Raw genomic sequence first — 21,445 nt, forward strand, 5'->3', positions numbered from 1 at the left:
GTCAGTTGGCATTTCTGTGTGGAGTTTGCTTGTTCTCCCCGTGTTCGTGTGGGTTTCCTCCGGGTGCACCGGTTTTTCCCACAAGTCCATGTGGTATAGGTGAATTGGGTAAGCTAAATTGTCTGTAGTGTATGCAAGTGAATGAATGTGCATGGATGTTTCCCAGGGATAGGTTGCACCTGGAAGGGCATCCGCTGCGTAAAACATATGCTGAATAAGTTGGCGGTTCATTCCGCTGTGGCGACCCCAGATTAATAAGGGGCTAAGCCGAAAAGAAAATGAATGAATGAAAATTGAATTTAATTAAATGAAAAATAAATTAAAATTAAGGATATTAATTGACAATTTACTAAACACACACAAAAAACTTTCAGTTGATATTCGAAGTCCAGATGGTAATGTTATCAAACAGATCCCCATCAGTATCTGTGAAAACTCTTAAAAGATTAAGCATGCCAGACCAGTAGCTGGCGATGTCTTTTCCCAAAACTAATTTGAAATGTTTTAGTGATTTTTGTTTTGTTTTTTGTCCATACGGTGGATCTCAATATGGAACATAATGTTACTTATGTTCTTAAAAGCAATTTATTTTGGTTAAATACCCCTACTTGTTTGTTATTTATTTACTTATATTTTATTATTTGATTTTTATTTTCTGATTTATCACTGGAGTTGCTGTGTTTATACCAGTGGATTTCTTTTGTACTGTTTTTGTATTTAAAAAAAGAATAAAAGCTTAAATAGAATAAAAAAGCTACTTATTTTGTTTACCTCAGAAGAAATAAAGTCATACAGGTTTGTAATGATAAGACTATCAATTAAGGTTTACCAAAAACAGGGTAATTCACAATAGGGGTGTCAAAATTAATAGTTTCTTCAGTGCACGCGATGCAGACACGGACAATTCGGTATCGGTTCAGTAACAATCATAACCGGTGATTATGTACTGACGTCATTTATCTCATATGCGCTCTGTCGCGAGGGAGGCGAGCGCAGGTATTTACAACACTACAGGCGCCAACTACTTAAAAATTTCACTGTGTGTGTGTTTTCTGGAAAGTCTTTCACTGGCACTTACAGCAGAAGCCCCTATTTCTCTGCGATTGAGGGAATGAAAGTACTCCATTTCTCTCTCTCACTGTGGCCCATTTCACCTGCTAGTGTAACTTTTCCTCTCGGCTGCTAGCGTGACACTTCCTCCCCTCTCTTTTCCTCTCGGCTGTATGCATTGCTGCGGCTGTATCTGTGCATTGTCGCGGGACTTCATGGGATTTCATGCGGCACGGGAATAAATTTCTGAATAAATCGCGGCAGCGGTAGGTAACTCTTGTGTAATTTTAACAGGAGTGGGCGGTCTCGCAATATCGCTCCCGAGCGAGCTAGCAAGCAAGCAAGCGTGCGTGGCGTGTGTGTGTGTATGTGTGTTTTTTTGGTGCTGTCTATGTTTGTGTATGTGTGTGAATGAGAGACAGTGTGGTGCTGTGTGTCCGTGTGTGTGTGTGTGTGTGTGTGTGTGTGTGTGTGTGTGCGTGTTTATACAGACAGCTTGTTATAGCCACCCCCCAAAATACAACACTGTGTATGGAAAGCATCTTCAATGCACCGAAATATTGAATTGAACCAAATCGATGACATGATAATCATAACCAAACCGAACCGTGAGACCAGTATAGGTTCACACCTCTGATTCACAATGCATGGAAATGTTTGGCTTATATCCAAGCACAGCATTGGAAAGACATTTACAAATCAAACAATCTGCTCAAATAATTTCATTCATATTATTTCATCTTCAGTGGAATCTCTGCAAAGACTAGATGAGACGTAAATCAAAGGAATGGTATTTTCATCAAATCTCTTTAAAAGAGCTTTCAAATTTAGGATTCATATTGCTAAAGTCATTATAAAGTTGTAAGGTAAAGCCTTTAAATGCCACTGATGCTGCTGTGGCTGAGCAATTTCAACGTGAAGAGTGTTATTTTCAATCTACAGGTAAAATGCATATTTATTTATTTTTGTTTTTCTCTTTTAATTATGCTAGGCACATAAGCAGACAAATTTTCTAAACCCTGTATTTCTACTTGACCAAGTCTGACAAGATTTGAATCTAATCTCTTGTGATATACTTCCATTTCCAACATTTTGGCCCCACATCACCTATACTCAAGTCATCACAGGGACACAATAAATAATAAATGATCCTGAAATTTCTGATGGAATTCCCATTTGCTGTGCGGACGATTTTTTCAGCACTAAGGATTACTGTTCATTTCTTGTGGTGTCCTTTTCAAAAGTATCTGCTTGTCGGCAAGCACAGAGATCTCTTACAATCACCAACCGCAGCACAAATTAAACCAAGCACACAAGCCTCAGACATTTTCAGATATGATTTTAGATGAAAGTTTCCAAGGTGCTGGAAGTAAAGCCACTTTCGATGGATCACTCCCGCTCAGATGCTCAGACTCATTTTCATTAGGGATTCCCACCCTTCTGAAAAACTGAGGTCACAGACTGTTTTATGACTCCTCCTCAAGATACATATTTTGGTGTTGCGGATGTGATGAAGCACCAAGAATTTCTAATCAAGAGATTCTTCAGTCTAACTATCAGTCCATTTTCCTTACAGGAAAGCCATGTGTCATTTTACATTCTTTCAAGCATTCTTGTTTCTTGAACACACTGCAACATAAAAGTCTTCACCAAATTCTAAGATCTTTATTTTCCACCAAATAAACAAAGACAACCATCAATTAGCCATTGGAGAAAAGTCTGGTTACACTTCATGTGTGTTCACATGATTGGCTCAATTAAAACAAACGTTGGTGCGATTGCTCTGTTAGGGCAGTTCATTACATAAGTGTGAACACTGCCATCCAAATCCTGGTTCACATCAAGCACTTTGGTCTGATTTGCCTTCATACATCAGTCAAACACGAATATGAAACTGAAATATTAATGAATGAAATACAACACAAAGACATCTAAATAAATCAAGGACAGGACATGATGTCACTATGCTGACGCTAACTTATTACAAGTGCTACAAGATATTAAGAAGACAGTCTACTAATGACTGGTGTTTGAAGTGTAGTTGCAAAGTTACTTACATTCAACAAAATGTCTACTGGGGGACCATCAAAATACAGTCAAAATACGATTTATAGTCCTTAAGGTGGCATAAGCTGGGCGGCGAAGCAGTGGGGGTGACAGTGATTGATTGAAAGATGATTGATGACTGCAGCTGACCGTTCAGCTCAGATTTCAATTGTTGTGGTTCAGGCTCTTCGCACCTTGTAAAGCACTTTGAGAGGAGTGTGTTGCATGAAAGAGCAATGGAAATGGAGGAAGGCAATGGGTCCAACAGGTGCCAGCCTAGCCCCCCCAAGTTCATCAGCATGTTGCCATGGCGCCACTACTGCCCGGGCCTGTTCATTGGGTCAGCAGGAGAACCCAGATGAAGTAGGGGCTTGGAAAAACATGGCAAAAACTTGAAGGAAGAAAGTGTTGGGGATCAAAGTAGACAATCATTGAGTTAAGGTCTCATTGATTTGATCAATGCAATACAATTTTCCATTTCAGATTCCATTTTATGCACATTAAAGATTTCATAGTCAAGTTCACCTGCTTGGTTGAAGGGCAATGATCTTTTTAGTGATGTCTATATAGGGATCGATTAGCCTGGATGGGATTGTGCTGAGGCAGCTGGATCAGGGCTCCAAAGTGACCCCAATGGTGTCACAAATGGCCTCCATCCTTCAGTAATCAACCCCTGAAAGAGGAGTCAGGGGTCATCCAGCATCCAGCGTTCAGCAACACAACTAAACCAACCACAACCCATAGGATTTTGGCATATATGTCACTCAACCGGGTTCATGAGGCCTGAGCTTAATTTAGAATGTTAGTCAATGATATGAAGGTCTTTTTTTATCAGTCAGTTTATCAAAACTAGATATGAAGAAATACATGTATGCCATCATATCAAAGATGGTACCTCTGATGATTCACTTGATTATGCATCAAGGTCAAAACCCTTTCTAATTTTTTAGATGATTTCACTTTATGCCAAGGCAAGTTTAGTTAGGTTTTAAAGAATGTTCACATTCGCATCAGTTTAATGTGCGAAAAAGAAGCTATGGCTTAAAAAAAAACATAGTTAGACCCCATTTCTCAAACATTCTCAAAGAATAGTTCATTCAACCATTTTAAACCAACAAGAATACATTTCTTGGAACTTTACCCATATATTTCCAACTTAGTTTAATTTAGTCAGTCTTACAAAACATTTTAGTTTATATATTAGGGAGAAAAATGATGCAATTACATGTTGTAACCCTTTGATTTGTAATGCAATGTGTAATACATTCTCATTCTCATCGTGTACACTGAGAAACTGAGAAAAGAATTGGACAGACATTTAGATTACAACCCTGAGGTTGGGTTATGGTGAAAATTAGACTCCCCCCTCTTAAAATCATTCGAGAGCTATTCATCTGCAATTTAAGTACAGCAAGATGAGGCCAGAAATATCACAGAGCATCCTCCTCTCAAATACCCCTCATTGTCCAGATAACTCTATCAAGATACACAAGGTGATTTCAAAGGCTTGTCTGGCTGTACAGACTCATGCCACAGGAATGCAAGGCAATGAGAACAAATAATGACAATAATGAAATTTCATTCTTGTCAGGGTACCAATTTATCACGGACACCAGAGAAAGTCCCACTGGGGGTGACTGTGGTCAGAGCCAAAACCTTTCGCCCTCTTCCAGACATGCAAAATGAAGTCATTTTCTACACAGATGGACCTAAAACAGAGAGAATTCATGCCTAATTTGATGAGGCTGAATTTTGGCTAGAGCAATACACATGTGAAGCTTTCGAGAGGCTTAGAAAAGGTGATAAGTCTAAATGCCCTTTAGGAAATCAGTGGTGTGTAAGCATGTGTGTGAAGTTTGGGGCACACAATCAGACGGGCTCTTGTCCTTGTAATTTTAGCGGCACCGAGAAAAAAGACCCGTTTGGTATGTGCGGTTCCACACACCTTGAATTGCATCTGTTATCTTTGAAGGGCACTTGGACAGAAGTAAAACTCTTCCTGTTAGCCAAGTAGTGGCGTGACAACTCAAATTGAGGTATTGCCACACACAAGGAGCAGACTGAAACCTCAAAGTAGCCTTGAGCGTTGCATTGCTATACACCAATAAGAGCGAAGCTATGCTTGGCAAAGTTCTCTCATGCACTTAGAGAAAGGCAGATGTGGCTTTGAAGTGAGCAAAAGTTCACTTTATTCAAAGAATGTCACATTATTGTTCTGAAAGATGAAGAATGATTGAATAAAACTCCCATTAGCATCATACTAGAGTATTGACTGGTAGGTTACTAGAATAAGTTGACATACAAGTTGCTTAGAATTACTAAATGTAAGCAACTACAACAAAAATTTGCGACCTGATTAGGAGCTCTTAAAAATAACATGTGCTGCTCTGTTTTCAGATAGACACGCTTAAAGATAATTCTGGAGCTAAAGGCAACTGAAAACTTACTCTTGCAAATGAATTCAAGAAGGGGGGGAGAGTTTGTATTCCAACTTCGGAAAGCCCCCCTGATGTTTGGCTGCATTTGGTACATACCAGGGGTTACTTGCCATGCGGGAGACCAAGGTGCCATCAAGATCGCTTGGAAACATTTTATTTTAAGCAAAATTTACGAGGTCAGCACCTGCCATCAAAGTAAATTATGATAACGCTTAAGCTCGGCCCATTAGGCATTTATTCAGAAGTATGTAGCACTCAACAAATCACAGACAGTCAGAGTGCGATTTATGATGCCCGTCGCCCTCCATGCATTACAGCTATAAACTTTAAATGCAGTGGCCGTGCATTAAATGACACTAGTGTGGCTTTAACATTTTTAGATCGTTGACGGTTGACCTTTTCGGCGATGGTGAAACATAAAACCTAAAAATCAAACAGGTATACAGTACAACTTACCAGTGTGGAAAGTCTGTTTTATAACATATTCTTCATGATTGTTAATATAGTAATACTATTTAAACTGCAAAATATGTTGAGCCATTAACAGAGATTTAACAATTAATACAGAAGCAAACAGTTTAATATTGTAGATTTTAATATTGCAAATTTTAACTTTGTAGATTTAAGATTACTGGTGTACGTTTTACAGGAAAATAGTACTTCAGTCTTATACTACTTCAAAATTCAGCGTGTTACTTTCCTTTTATTTGAAATTATTTGTGAAATCTATGAGCAATTTCTGAGTGATATCAAGTTTTGCTATTTATGTTTATTTTTGTTTTAAGTGTTCAACCTTATTTCTGAGTAGGGCTTTGGAGTCAAAATCTTGATTAATTTAACATTTCTCATAAATTATAATTAATGAATGATTATTTTATTTATTTATTTGCCCTCATAGTTCAATGACAGGTTTTGTACAGTAAATATGCTCAAATATTACAAGTCAGAGATTTTTAAATGAAGGACGCAATACTTGATTTAAAAATAATAACTGAAGGGAACACACACTATCTATGATTATTTATTGAACATCAACATTAAACAACTGTAATGGAAATTGGAAATAATAGAAAATATGACATCTCAAGGCATCCCTGGTGCAGCTTTCAATCATTGTCAATGTAGTGTAAAGTAAGATTCAAAACTGGGTTCATCGTCCTACTTAATTAGAGATCAGATGTGGCTGCAACGAAAAACAGAGCGGGGTCACGTGACTCCACACGCAGTAGGGAAAGTAATTGAAAGAAATTGACCTGAAATAATTTGATCGATTATAGGTTCTTCTGAATGTCGATTTCGTTTACTTTTCGATTAATCGCCGATTTCTGAGTCATATTTTTAGTGGTTTTTAAAGCATGATTTGCTGTGATGAACATTAGCAAAATGCAGTTTAAAAAACACTATACCCAACAGGGGCGTCAACATGAACCCCAACATCGTAGGACGTTGCATTTTTTATGGAAATGAAAATCAGGTTGACCCAACGTCAGGCCGACATCATTGTCCAACGTCAGACAGACATTGCATAATGGTTACTTTCCAACTCAACCTAAAAACAACAACACATCAACGTCTAATGATGTTACAGCTTGATGGTGTGTGGATGATACCAATATGACGTTGATTTGATCAGACATTGGATTTTGGTTGCCATACTTGACAAATAAATGTCAGCATTTAATGTCAAAATGATATTGGTTTAAGATGTTTTCTCGATGTTGGATTTTGGCCACTTTCCAACACAACCTAAAAATCAACAAAATATCAATTGTTATTGGACGTTAAAATAAAATAACAAAATAACATCATTGGACACTGGCGACCTAAATCTAACCTAATATTAACGTCTTATGACGTTGTGTGTCTGATAAGTAGGTTGTTAAGAGGGTCAGAATTTTTATTCAATTAATAAGGTACACAACTGGAAATCAATTGACTAACAATAAAATTACTAATTTAGTATGCAGCAATCAGATCAGACATTCAAACACAAACATTGATTCAAAATTCGAAAAGAAAACACAAACATTGACATTTAAACATTTAATCAAAACTCGAAAAGCTGACAGATTTCCTTCTCCAGTGCAAAACATTGACGAGAATCAAACATTGACTGCGTTTTGTAAAGTTAGACAGGAACATGTTACAAAACCTAAATACACACTGCCAACAAGCTTGTGTCTTTAGCAAGCAGCACCCAGCGCATGTGCCAAGAAAAACTTCAGTTTGGATAATTACAGTGACTTCGAGGGATTCCAGTGCATTTATCTAAAGACAAAAAGATTATAAAATAACCTTGCTATTTCACTCATTCGCTACACCTAGAAGTAGCAGTAAACACACCAGTCATTTTCCCCCAAATATGCCTACGCATAGCCGATGTTATTGAAACATCCTTCCACCATTAAGCAAAGTCAAAAACAATTCAAGCACGAGCACATAAGTGGGTCAGACACTTCAAACGCATTGCAGCGATGCTTGTGAGTGAAACATCATACCAACAATGAACAGGCTCAGAGGAGCAGGCCATGCTAGATTAAAGTCTGAATGATGCTTAACCCTGGCCTCTGCTGAAATGAACGGGACTTTAGCTCTCTCGCGCGCACACAACGCACGCACCCATACACCCGCACAAAGGCTTTGATCCACAGTAAAGTGGCTTTGATGACTGAGGTACAGGAGCCTTGTGGAATCATCACAACCTCATCTAATCTTAGCGAGCGATGCTTATTTGTACTAAGCATCTTAGAGTTACAGTGTCTAACTCGGAGATACTTTATACATATGGGCTCATATCCAAAGGCAATAGCAAAGGCTGGGTTTAGTAAATTAGTGATATGTATATTATTAAAAGTTGTGATTTGTACGCTACTGTGCATATTTCTGAGTGCTGTTTATGTGATTTGTGTATTATTGTATGTGCATGTCTATTTTAGACATAAACAATGTTAAATGGTTTTCCTTTTCCATCACAAATGAAAATGATTCACTACTGAGGAAAACTCCAAGCTCACCAAGGCAGCATATATTTTGATCAACAATATAGTCGAATAATATGTTTTAATATGTTTTAAATTCATTTTCTTTCTGATATGGCAGGAGTGTATTTTCAAATCAATCATGATCCTTTGGAAATCTATCTAATATGCTGATTTGGTGAAAAATTCTGCCGTATTTCTAACAATATGATATTTTTTATACATAATATGAAAATTATATTAAATATCATTTTTGAAACAAGTAAATATTTCCACAGAATTAAGGACATACTATTTCAAATATGTTTTCTTTTTAACATTTTAAAGTTTAGCTAGTGCACATTTTTGTTGTGGCAGTCTTTGTTTCATCACATTCACAAATTAGTGAGCCAGAAATAGATTATAATGGCCAACAAAATATATATAAATATGATTATTCACCATACAAGTATTGGCCAATAACTGATTAAAAAAACAATAAAAATAGTTTTAAACATAAATATATGTTTTCATTGCTTAGACTGATATAACCGCATATTCTTACAAGCAAACAATATAATTAATACCAGTGAATTTATAATTTTAAATTCCAATTTTGATATAAAAAAAAAACAATACTAACTTACATGATTTAAACATCACTGAAATCAAGTGCACAGTCAGTAGTTAATAACAATCAAAAGCAGAAATAAATACTATAGAGCAAAAACACAAATAAAACAATCCTTATTGGTTTCCAGGTCTAGTGCCATGATCACACTAGAGTTTGAGCATGCAAAATTCTGTCGTATGGCACTGCGAAAAAGGGTAGGATCATTATGTATTGAAAAAAATGTTTTTTTTTACAACACTAGTGCATAACTTCTTTTTTAACTTAATTAAAGCCACTTTTGATCAATTTAATTTATTCATTTTCCTTCGGCTTAGTCCCTTATTTATCAGGGATTGCCACAGCAGAATGAATCATCAACTATTCCAGCATATGTTTTACCCAGCGGATGTCCTTTCAGCTGCAACCCAGTATTGGGAAACACTAATACACACTCAATCACACACACACTCACTCATACACCACAACCAATTTATAGTGCATGTACTTGGACTGTGGGGGAAACCGGAGCACCAGGAGGAAACCCTGCATGCAGGCGAGAACATGCAAACTCCACATAGAAATGCCAACTGGCCCAGCCAGGACTCAAACCAGCGACCTTCTTGCTGTGAGGCGACAGTGCTAACCACTGAGCCACCATGCTGCCCCCAATCTAATTCATTTAAAAGTATTAATATAAAAGTATTGATTTATTTACTATAAAAAATGCATACAAAATGTTCTAAAAAAAAACTCAATAAGACAGCATATTTTAATGCATATTTCAAGAATTGAGGTCCAGATGTAACATTATCATTGTCTTAAATTCCCCAAATTGTTTCAACTTATGACCTTCACTACCTGAAATACATCTTGAAGAGTTTATCCACACTGTAAAAAATAAATTGTTGAGAAAACATAAAAAAATAAGGCAACTTGATGCAGTAAGAACTTTGAGTTGTCTCAACAACTGTTTTTTAGTTGTTCTCAGTAACAATATTTTGTTCAGCTAACATAATTTTCTTTATTCATGCAATGTTGGTTATTGTATTGTACTAACAAAGATATTCTTGTCACATCAACTGAAGCAACAGTTACTGCTATTGAGTCAATTCATTTTTTTCCGTTCAGTGGATGTTTTTTTTCAAATTTGCAAAATAAGTAATTAGTACTAGTTAGAATATCATTGTTTTTAATCATTCTACTTACAAATGACATACACAAACTTACTACTACTTCAATTTATTTCCATTGAAAGCAACAGATAAACAAGCTTTACGTCAGGAAATTCCACAAATGTTTGTAAATATTTTAAGATTAAAAAGTGCTTCAAATCACAAACTTCACAGTTTAGACTTTTCTGCTAATTTGTAGGCACATATGCTAGCTTTAAAATTTTATCCTAAAAATTTAATAACAGCACAGGAATTAACAATTTAAACATTGCATTTAACAAAAACAAAATTTGCTTTGAATGCTTTTATGCACAAAAAGGTTGATTTGGACGCCAGTCTTCATAAACATTCAAACCAAAAATGTTAAGTTAAGTGCTTAGGTGTCTTGAAAAAATCAAAATATTAAAATCTAAACCTTTTAATTTTAAAACCTTTAATGGTAACTCTTTATAATAACTACACACTATGAATCATTAGCAAAGCATTAACTAATGGTTAATTCATTATCTGTTAAGCATTAACTCTACATTATTAGACGTTAGTAAGCACTTTATAAATACAGCTACAAATGCTGTTATAAGCTCATAATGTCCTTAATGAATGTATTTTCATACTTTGCTATTTATTAATTGTTCCTTACAAAATTCAGTATTGTATTATTTAAAAACCATAAGAGTAGTTGGTGGTTTTAAGATTATTCAGAATGAGTTATTAAATGATAAATAAACTATTCAAATGAACATTTATATATATTACTATTCATGCATATAGTAATAGTTAATTTTTATGTTAATAAATGCTTTATTAACTGAACTTCACCCTGTTTTGTGACCTAATCCAAAGTGAGGACTATTTTTGCTTTATAAATCCCTTATAAATGACAATTAGAGGCTGAGTATCAAATGAACAATAAATGTTTGCAATCTTATCTAAAACAATTAAATTACCATAAAGTTTAAACATTGCCGAATAACAGAAATGTCAAAATACAATTAGCAATAAATACAACTGAATAAAATAGGATAAAACAACAATATATTAATTTAACAATATATTATGATACATTTCAGTGTTATTTAGCAAAGTTTAAACTGTACAGTAACTTTATTTTAGATAAGGTTGAAAAGATTTATTTTTTCATTTGATAGTTTTATTTGTGTATTTTTAAATAAATAGAAATGAATAACAGTTTATTTTCTTTTTTCTTGTTCAGAATATAACAGAGCCATTACTTGTCATTTATAAGGGATTTATAAAGCATAAATAGTCCTCACTTTAGGTCATAAAAACTGGATGAAGTAGACAAAGCATTCATTAACATATAAATTAACTATTAGTATATGCCTGAATAAGATATATGAATGTTTTTTGAACAGTTTATTAATAATGTACTTTCACATTCTGAATGATCTGAAAAAACACCAACTATTCTTAAATAACTGGTTTGTAAATAATACAACACTTATGTAACGAAAAAAATGAATCATTAACAAAGTATGAAAATATAATTAATTGCAATTAAAGAATAGAGCATTTGTAGCTGTATTTATAAAGTGCTTACTAATGTCAATTAGAATTAATACTTACCAAATAATTAACTATTTGCTAATGCTTAACAAATGACTCATAGTGTGTAGTTATTATAAAGTGTTACCCATTTGACTCACAGTTACCCATTTTACCCACAGTGCCTAAACAGTGGCTCTCATGGATCAGATTTAGTAATCAAATTGTACATTAGGTCTTTGCAACATCAGACCATTGACACAACACTGTTTACAGTATTAGTTCAACATCTTGATTTTAAGAGAAAGCACACGTTGTGTATATTCAGTCCCAAGCTCCATGAAAACATTATAAATTGTGTCAAAAGTGTACCGGAGTTCTTTGGGATAGGAAAAGTTGAGTGCATAAAGAAGGCCAAAGAGGTATGCCACAACACTTGAGGTATCTGCAATGTCTTCCAAAACAACAACCTCTTCCAGTACAACAGCAATGTTCTGGATCACTGGTGATGCTGTCCGGGTGTCATCGTCCGTAACAGAGAATGCCAACTGATACGCCCTTTGTTCCATCTTCAGTTTCCTGTGAAAGTACAATAAAAATATTTGAGCATAGAAAGTTTTAAGAGTGCTTTATCTACAAACAAGCAAGATATTATATTGCATGTACGGCTGTCATGCTTATGAAATTTAGGTGATTAATTGTCAAAGAAATAATAGCGATTTAATGGCAATTATAGAGATTAAATAATTTTAGCAATTACTTGTTTATTATAGGGCTATGACAATTAACACACTCTCACACATTTTAATAAGTGTAATAAAGTTATTTATTCAGTTAAAAAATATACTGTTATCTTCCAGAAATATTAACATTCTGTAAATAACAAACCCTCATAATACAATGACCATGCAAACTTAATTGCAGTTAAGCAAAATGACTAGTTATATCAAATAATTGTGATCATAAAACTGCTATGTAATGTCTAGTTTGTCTGTAGGGGTACATAGTGTTATAATTCAAATCATTAAGCAAAAGTGAATGTGGCAATTAAACAGTCAACATGTAAATAACAAGAAGCCCAGATCTACAACCGCATAAATCATCAGGATTCATATGCAACATTTCATGTAGTGATTGGACTTTTAAAGTGATTTGTTTTAAAATACTGCCATAAATGAATAAATAAATAAATGCTAATATGTTGTACTCTGAATACAACAGATGCCATTTTGGTTGAAAAGAATATCACCTCGGACTCTCAGCACACCTCTAATTATATGTAATAACAGACAAAGCAACAGTTTCTCTTGGATCTTTTACATCTTTCCTCTGACTACCTGCATAAATCAGTGAGCAGGTCTAAACTGGTACTGATATAGTACCTGATATCAAACTTTTAAAAATAACAAGATACATGTGAATCATAAAATTTACAAGATACGTTTATAAGTAAATTTACTTCTTATACCTTAAGGTCAGAAGAATTGTAATTTCTGTTAATGATACCTAAATTAAACATTTTAACCCAGCTAATCAAGGTTATCATGAAAGCTCCCAATAGATTGGAGCTCAACTTTTCAAGACACTAGCCATGCAGAAGCAAGTTTGGACACTCAAGCTTTAAACCATTTAGAGTGTTTGATACCTACTTTACATTTCTTGAAAAGGTTAGTTTGTTTCTCTCGAAGAAACAAAGGCAGGCCCTCCAAAGCAGCCGTCCTTCTGTGATTAACAATTTCTGTTGTCTGCAAAAACATAAAAAGATACAACCAAAAAGTCACAGTATGAAAACTGAAATATCATCAACTACATAGATCAAAAACATGTAAATAATGAAAATTATTAACTTGCCCTTTCATCAAGTCTTTCCAGGAGCTCTTCCATTTTATGTCCAAACGCTCCTTTTCTGGCTATGTATAATTTCAGAAGCTTTGGTGTGTACTAGTCAGTGGCTGCCATGAAGACTCCTAAAAGGTCTTTGTTGGTGATGCGGAAAAGGATTCTTCAGAGGAGTCGAGACTAGCAGTATCAAATGATGAAACTGATGGAAGGCTACTGGTTTCATAAACTGATGACTTGCACCACTGAATATGCAAGACTGCTTTTCCACTGGGCAATTCCGAGATGTCAGACAGGTTACAAAGTGCATTGCCAAAATCAGCATCCTCAAACTTAAGGCAAAACTGTCCTTGTAGTTGCAGCTTCTCTTAAAGAATATTGATGAGAGATTCCACTGATTCAGGCACTTCAGGAAGCTGGACTCGCCGGGCTTCAGTGGAGGAAATGATGACTCGTAGTAGCAAAGGCTGTAAATAAACAAGAAGCCCATTTTAATTACTAAATTTAGGCAATAAATAAAATAATTAGATAGTTAATGTGTTACATACCATTGTAAAGGACATTTAATGCTGCAAATAGGTCCTCAGGGTCTTGAACACTTTTGATCCCACACTGTATGGAATTAATGGGTGAATTTAGGTCTCTAGAGTCAAAGGTAACCATGTAAGCATAGTGGCTTTCAACAAGTTCATAAGATCTCAAATGTTCTACATACCAGACAGAAACCCTTTTTGTTATAAAGGACACTTTGGAAGAATGGATCAACCTGCTTTCTATTCTGAAGAACTCAGGCTGCCCATTGCATTGTCCTGCCGATATGATCATGTTCTTGGCAGGACACTGCAATGGACATCTTCACTTGAAGTGCTGAATTTGCAGTTTTTACACTGCATGAACTCTTGAAGAGATCGCCCTGAAAACAGAAATAAGCAGTTATAATCTTGTATTGTTAAATCACAACTTTACATTAAATATAATCCTTACAAAAATATATTTGAAAAAGCTACACACTTAAAAGCTTTTAACATTTTTCAAGTTTATGCCCTCATATTTTAACATGAAACATGTTTGGGAGCAGACAATGATATTGATATCAATATATGATATTGATGTATACAGAGGAGTCCACAAATAATGTAATATAGTTAGTAATAATATATTCTTTTAAATTAAGACTATTTTAAACCTAATAGGAACCATTTATATTAAGTTTGACAGTATTAAATAACGTTTTAGGCAATATTTTATAAATAGAAAAATGTAGACTACATTTACGTATTACTTTATCTAATATCCGTGCTTTATGTATGCGTCAAAAATTTAAAACTACAACTTACGGTCTCGCACTCGCTTTTAGTGATGGGAAGTTCGGATCAAATTACTGACTCGGACCTTTGAGTCTCGTTCGTTGAGATGAACGAATCTTTTTTCGAATCATTTCTTTCAATTTGCCAAAACTTTATTAAAATGATACAAGTTGCTTCCAAACGCATCTACAACTAGCCCAGACGTTGATCACACTACAAACAAATCATAACTTGAATGCTATAAGAAAAAGAAAATAATCGTTTGTTTAGCTGGTCTTTTGTCTATAATTATGTCAGCTCAGCTCTTCTGACAGGTCTTAAAATTTGAGTGGTTCGTTTACGTCAACCACTGGTCTTTGACATCACGTGACAGCAGGTAAAGCGAGATGTCTCAACGCCGAGGACTCGAGAGATGATTTCAAATTTTTCCGGCTCTGACGGCATTATGTTTGCCTTCTGTCTTTCACGTGATTAACGAATGACTCAAACCCGATAGAGGACTCGAAAAATGAACTAATCACTCCCAGAGACGACTCATCATTCTCGAGTCATACAAAAGATTCGTTCATAATGAACGAATCGTTCAAGAACGACCAATCACCAGGCGTATCACACAGACGCACGTGCACACAGAGAGAAGCACGTTAAATGAGAAAAATGTGAAAACTCGCCAGAGAAAAGAAAACGTGTCACCTAAAAACAGACAAAACGTCTGAGTTCCCTAACGTAAATGTGTCAATATGGTCCCATAAGCCATCTTTTATCAGTGACAAATAGTTTAGCATAATGATGTAATTTTTGTGTTATCAAACATTTTAAACTTAAACGGCACAGAAAAGCAGTTTCCGTTAAACTTTTCCAAGTAATGACTTCGAAAGCTCTAGGCAATCGACGACCGTGCCGAGCTCACGGTGCTCATGCCACCCTCTCTAAAAAGTTAAGTGCGGGGCGTGGGCGGGAAGGATGTCGCGCAGGGTCTCCATGTCTCCCTGGGCGATTAATCCGCCACTGAATGTCATGAATACACGTAAACATTTATGAGAGCTGGAACTATAGGCCACATGAATTTCCCACTGCATTTATAACTTAAGAATATGCAATTCTCGTCGCTACTAACAAACAGTCAGGTTGTCAATATAGTACAATTCATCGCATGCATAGAATTGGTGTTAAAAAAGTGTTGTTACTCACCTACAGGAACATGGTAATGTTTAGTTCTTCGAAGAGTCGAAATATGCGTGAAGTCCGATATGGCACCAAGACAAAATGTAGATAAGGAGCGAAACGAATTGTCAAAATGGGGGAGGGTTGGCGCCGTTTTCGATCGTCGCGTCACGCATGCGCAATTTATTTAAATATCAACACCTGTTCAACACAAAAATGTATGTTCAGAAAACTCTGTTAAACATGTAGACACACCATTTTAGCAAATATTATTGACATAACATGTATTTTTATGTAGATCAGCAGTTATTAACAATTCTTAGTATATATGACAGAAAAAGTACAATGTGCTGAACAAATGGGGATTTTATTTTTTACAGTGCAAAAGGTCTGTGGAAACTAAAGAAAGAGAGTAAAAATGTTATTTATCCTTCTCTGCTTTCTGTTAAACTAAACGAAACAGAGGAAGAAGTATTTACTTACTGTAAGTAGAATCTTATGCAATTATCAAGAATCTTTAATGTCGGAACAGTTTATTAAAACACTTGTCCTATGGAATAAAATCATTAATCCCCATAAGTGAAATTGCTCTTTTGATACATCAAAAAGTAAAACTAAAATCAACCATTCAACTCAATATGAAATGAAGCTCTCTTTAAATACTCACTGTTCATTTTTGGGACACTTTATAAGGACATATCACACAAATCAAGGATGTGTCATTTGAGGGTAAAAACTGATCTATCTGTGTGTGTGAGTGTGTGTTAATCTCTTTTATCCTCACATCAGGGCAGGGCGTGTCTTGCTGTCTTCAGTAATAGGCAGCAATGAGAAGCTTGAGTAAACACAATCAATGAGAAACAGTACAGCACACACAGGCAAGATACACACTCTGACAAACATGAACACACATATGAACACACCCCCATTCCAGCCACCCACCTCCATCCACAGCCACTTCCACTGCCATATTGCAAGTATTGATCGGCAAAAAAAAGACCTACTCCAAAGAAATGATTGTAGTCGCTTTCATCCATTTAGAGGTAGACGTGAAATAAAAACTGCGCCGTTGAGAAGCGACTGTCCCTCTGTCACACTTTAGTTTTTTTTTTTCACATTACAATCTCTTCATCCATTATTGATGAAGTTAAAGTAGTGGCATGCTGAATGTGTTGCATAGGAGATTTGGGGCTAATCCAGCAGAAAACAGGCACAGGCACATAATGAAGGAGGAAAAAAAGGCACAAATGTCAACAGTTTCACATTGGGACTGGATTAAGCAACCCCCCACAAAGAGACTGTCTCTCTAGTCTTCGTACACAAACACTCACACCATGTCTCACCCGAGGATTAACACACAACCAAGTAGTAAATCTGAGCTAATTTTTTTTTTTTTGTATTTGCTGAATATAATACTATATAAGTCTGTGTAACGGTAAAAAATGCTACAGTAAATATCCAAATCTGGTTAAAAGTTATTTCCTTAATATATACGGTGAATAACAATTAATTGATTTTCACAGCCAGCATGACACTTCACTTTTCATGTCTTTTGTTGACATAATTATTGACTTTTTTTCCCATCATTGATGTATATTAGAGTTTTGCTGTATGTTCTAATGATCTAATGTTGGAAAAAAAAAATTTATATTCCATTACTTTCATTTTATGTTTGTTACCATGATGGTGTTTTGTCATTGTGTGAATGACACTGAGCACCTTCTATGAATTAGCATGTTTCTCTGCTTGTGGGAAAAGTTGTTTGTGGTGAGCAATAGTTCATTATACTTGACTTTCTCATCACCATACGTTTATGGATGTGTTAACATGTCTGCGATAACATACATGTTTGTGTAACAAATCACATGATGTGTAGATGTTAGTGTCCTATAAATTAATAAAATATGGTAGTTTATCATAAAAATTTGAAATTACTTTTACGGTTTGTGCTGTATTTTTAATGATGAAAAACTGGCAACAACAGCTACCATTTTTTTATTGCAGATTTTCCTTTTTTGTACAGTGTCAAGTGAAATTCGAGAGATGCTTACAGGTCAGTCATGTAACTTATGACCAGGGCCAGACAGAATTTGCTGACGTTTTTTACCATTTCTGTAGAGGATTTTGTAACAAAAAAATCTGCGGATTTATGTGGAATTATTTTGGGAGTATCGTAACAAAAAACATAATATATGAAATTTAAAAAAAAAAAAACTTTTTAACTTTAATTTAATGTTTACAATGCAAATCCAATTAGATCCACTTAGTTGGTAAACAGACCAAGTCATATAATTTTTCTACTAAAGGACAGAAAACATTACTTTACAAACTTTACTGTGAATAAACCATAGGAATATTTTCATATTAGCCAATAGTATTACTGAAATTAATTTAAAAACTGAATACTATTAAATTTACACACAATTACACAAGTAAATAAATAGACTCAATGATGGGCTAAAAATCTGCGAAAATATGTAAATTTCTTTGCATGCAGATGTGTGGCCTACTTATGACTCATGGAAATAAAGAGTATGTTATAACAATACAATACAAAGACAATCAATAAACAAAACCAGTACAAATAAGGTGCAAAATTAAGCCTTATCTGCAATACATTTGACGATAAAGAGTGTTGCCAGTAACTAGGGCAGTGCGATTAATCGAAATCGAATTCGCAATTTGAAACATTACGATTAGCTAATCACCAGAGGCTGCGATATGAAATATATATATATATATATATATATATATATATATATATATATATATATATATATATATATATATATATATATATATATATATATATATATATATATATATATATGGAGCACCCACAATAAAAGCAAACAAACAGGAAAGCATGAGTGACGAGTGTGGGATGATGACATTTGCTGCTTCAGAAGCTCTAACAGACAAATTATTACCAAAGAAAAAAAAGACATCTGTATTATATGGTTATATTATGGTTTAAAGTCACAGACACTGAACAAAAACAGGTCATTTGTAAGAATTGTTGCCACAGCACGAGGAAAAACAACAACCAGCACCTAAAAAAGCACCACAGGCAGCTATATGAGGAGTGTCTTGATAAAAAGTCAACTGAAAATATTGCCAGTGACAATCTAGTAGCAAGCAACAGCAAAGTACAGAGTAGTTTCAGCTATTTGTGTTTACTGTTTGCTCTAGAGAAAAAATTTCATTTCTGAATATTTAAAAACAAATTTGAATAAACGTTTAAGTAAGTTGGTATCCTTTTAGTTCCTTTTTTTAACTCTCACTGCATTTTAGCTGTAAGAAGCTACAGATTTTACAGAATATTGAGCTGAAGCCTGACTACAGTGCAAAATGAAAAATCACAAATCCAATTGAAATCGCAACATCTGTCAAAAAAATCTAAAATTAATCGCAATTAGATATTCCCCTTAAATCCCACAGCCCTACCAGTAACACAGTACACTGACGAGCGATTCACAAATTAAGCCTTATGAAATACTCTCAACATCAAGGTAAAAGCAGAAAAGATGCTTGCATTGTCAATATTGATAGTATGACCTTTCCTTCTCACTTTATGTCTCTGTCTGTCAGTGCCACGGTGGACTAATTAAATGCTAAGCTGACTCTAGTGGAGGTGTGGGGTGCACCTGAGCTGTTGTTGTCAATGGTTCAGTAACCATCTGATCTCTTTTGCTGATGACCATGTGCTGGCGTCCATCATGTTTGTCTCATTACCTCCATTTCATTCTTGGACAATTTTCCCTCCGGCAGCCCGGGGGCATCACCGCAACTAACCACTCTCACCCGCTCACTCCTGCTGTTTATTGGTCCCCCTGCATCGGTAATTAACCACTGTGTGCTCACATGTATATTTTCCACTCATAGCTCAAAATAAGATACTTGAGCATCTTAATTTAGTTATAAATTAGTGCGTATACAGTTTTAAAAAAGTGACTGACAGACAGACAGATAGACAGATACTGAAAAATACGATATACAAATCGATATAGATTTATTATGTAATGTGAATTTTGAAAGTTATACATTGTTGTTTATTTTGCTTGCAGAAGTTTGTGATTTTTGCAGTAAGGAACATTTTAGAAAGACTAGTTCAACCTGAAGTAATACTGCCTTTCCCGCTTCAATAAACTTGAAGATATTAAATCATTTACTGTTCAAAACCACATTACATCAGTGAAAGTTTTTGCTACCATAGTAAATGAGATGTTAATAGCATATTGGCCCAAGACAAACAGTTGAGTGTTTTTTAAATATATACTACAGCGTTGCTGGCTTCAGTGTTGTGTGCATGTGTGTGTAGGTACCGACTCCTACTGCTTGCATAGAAGTCTTGGTAGGCCTGGTCATGACAGTAAATGTTAACCACAGTACATACTGTATATGTGATGCCACTGCATTGCAGAAAATTCTCACACTCTGGACACTCATTTTGAAGCCTATTTTGCCATTTCAAGAAGTGTCTGTCTACAACAGTCATCAGGCTAATTAAGGGCTCTTGAGCTTATCATCTAATCTTACAAATCAACTTGGCAAATGGAAATGAACAATGTGGTTGTTTTTTCAGAGACTGAGACTCCTCTTTTCTTGATTCTGCTCATCTGGCACTTTTCCCATTGCTCACTTCCTCATCTTCCTTTATATATAAAAAGTAGTCATGGTAAAAAATCCCACACCCACAATAAAGTCTTTTTCTTGCTGGTCTAACATATTAGCAGTACATAAACTGATTTGTTTAATGGTTTGTGGCTTTGCGTGCGCTACTTTGACAAGCAACACTGGAAATATCATAAAATCTCTGTGCAAGTATAGACAGTAGTGTGTGACAACCACTGTTTAAGCTAATTGTTTGAATATAATCTATGAAGCAGAACTTTGATTATAATCTGACCTAAATCAATAATCTGTGAAACTATAGCAGTTTTCTGGTTGAGAAAGCAGAGCTTCTTATGTGTTGAATGGCATCATGAAACATACAATTATTTCTTGTGCACACAGCCTGACATACTTAAGTCATATTTAATTGATTCCCTGTGTGAAACTCTGTTCACCATTAATGAATCCAAACTAAACAAAAGCAAAAAAATAATTTGTTACGCAGCAGCAATTAACCAGAATGCCAGACATCTAAACTGTGATAGAAATAGATCTTTCACACCTTCCGTCTTACTCAAAAATCATTGCGCAGTACCATAAAATACGTTGAATGATAGATATTTTCATTTGAGTGAAATTATTGTTTTGAGAGGACATGATAAATATTACTTAACGTTTAGTCATTTAGCATAAATATTACTTAAATAAACAATAACATAGACAAGACGCTGTGACCAGA

This window comes from Danio aesculapii, chromosome 14 (assembly GCF_903798145.1).
Source record: "Danio aesculapii chromosome 14, fDanAes4.1, whole genome shotgun sequence".
NCBI lineage: Eukaryota > Metazoa > Chordata > Actinopteri > Cypriniformes > Danionidae > Danio > Danio aesculapii.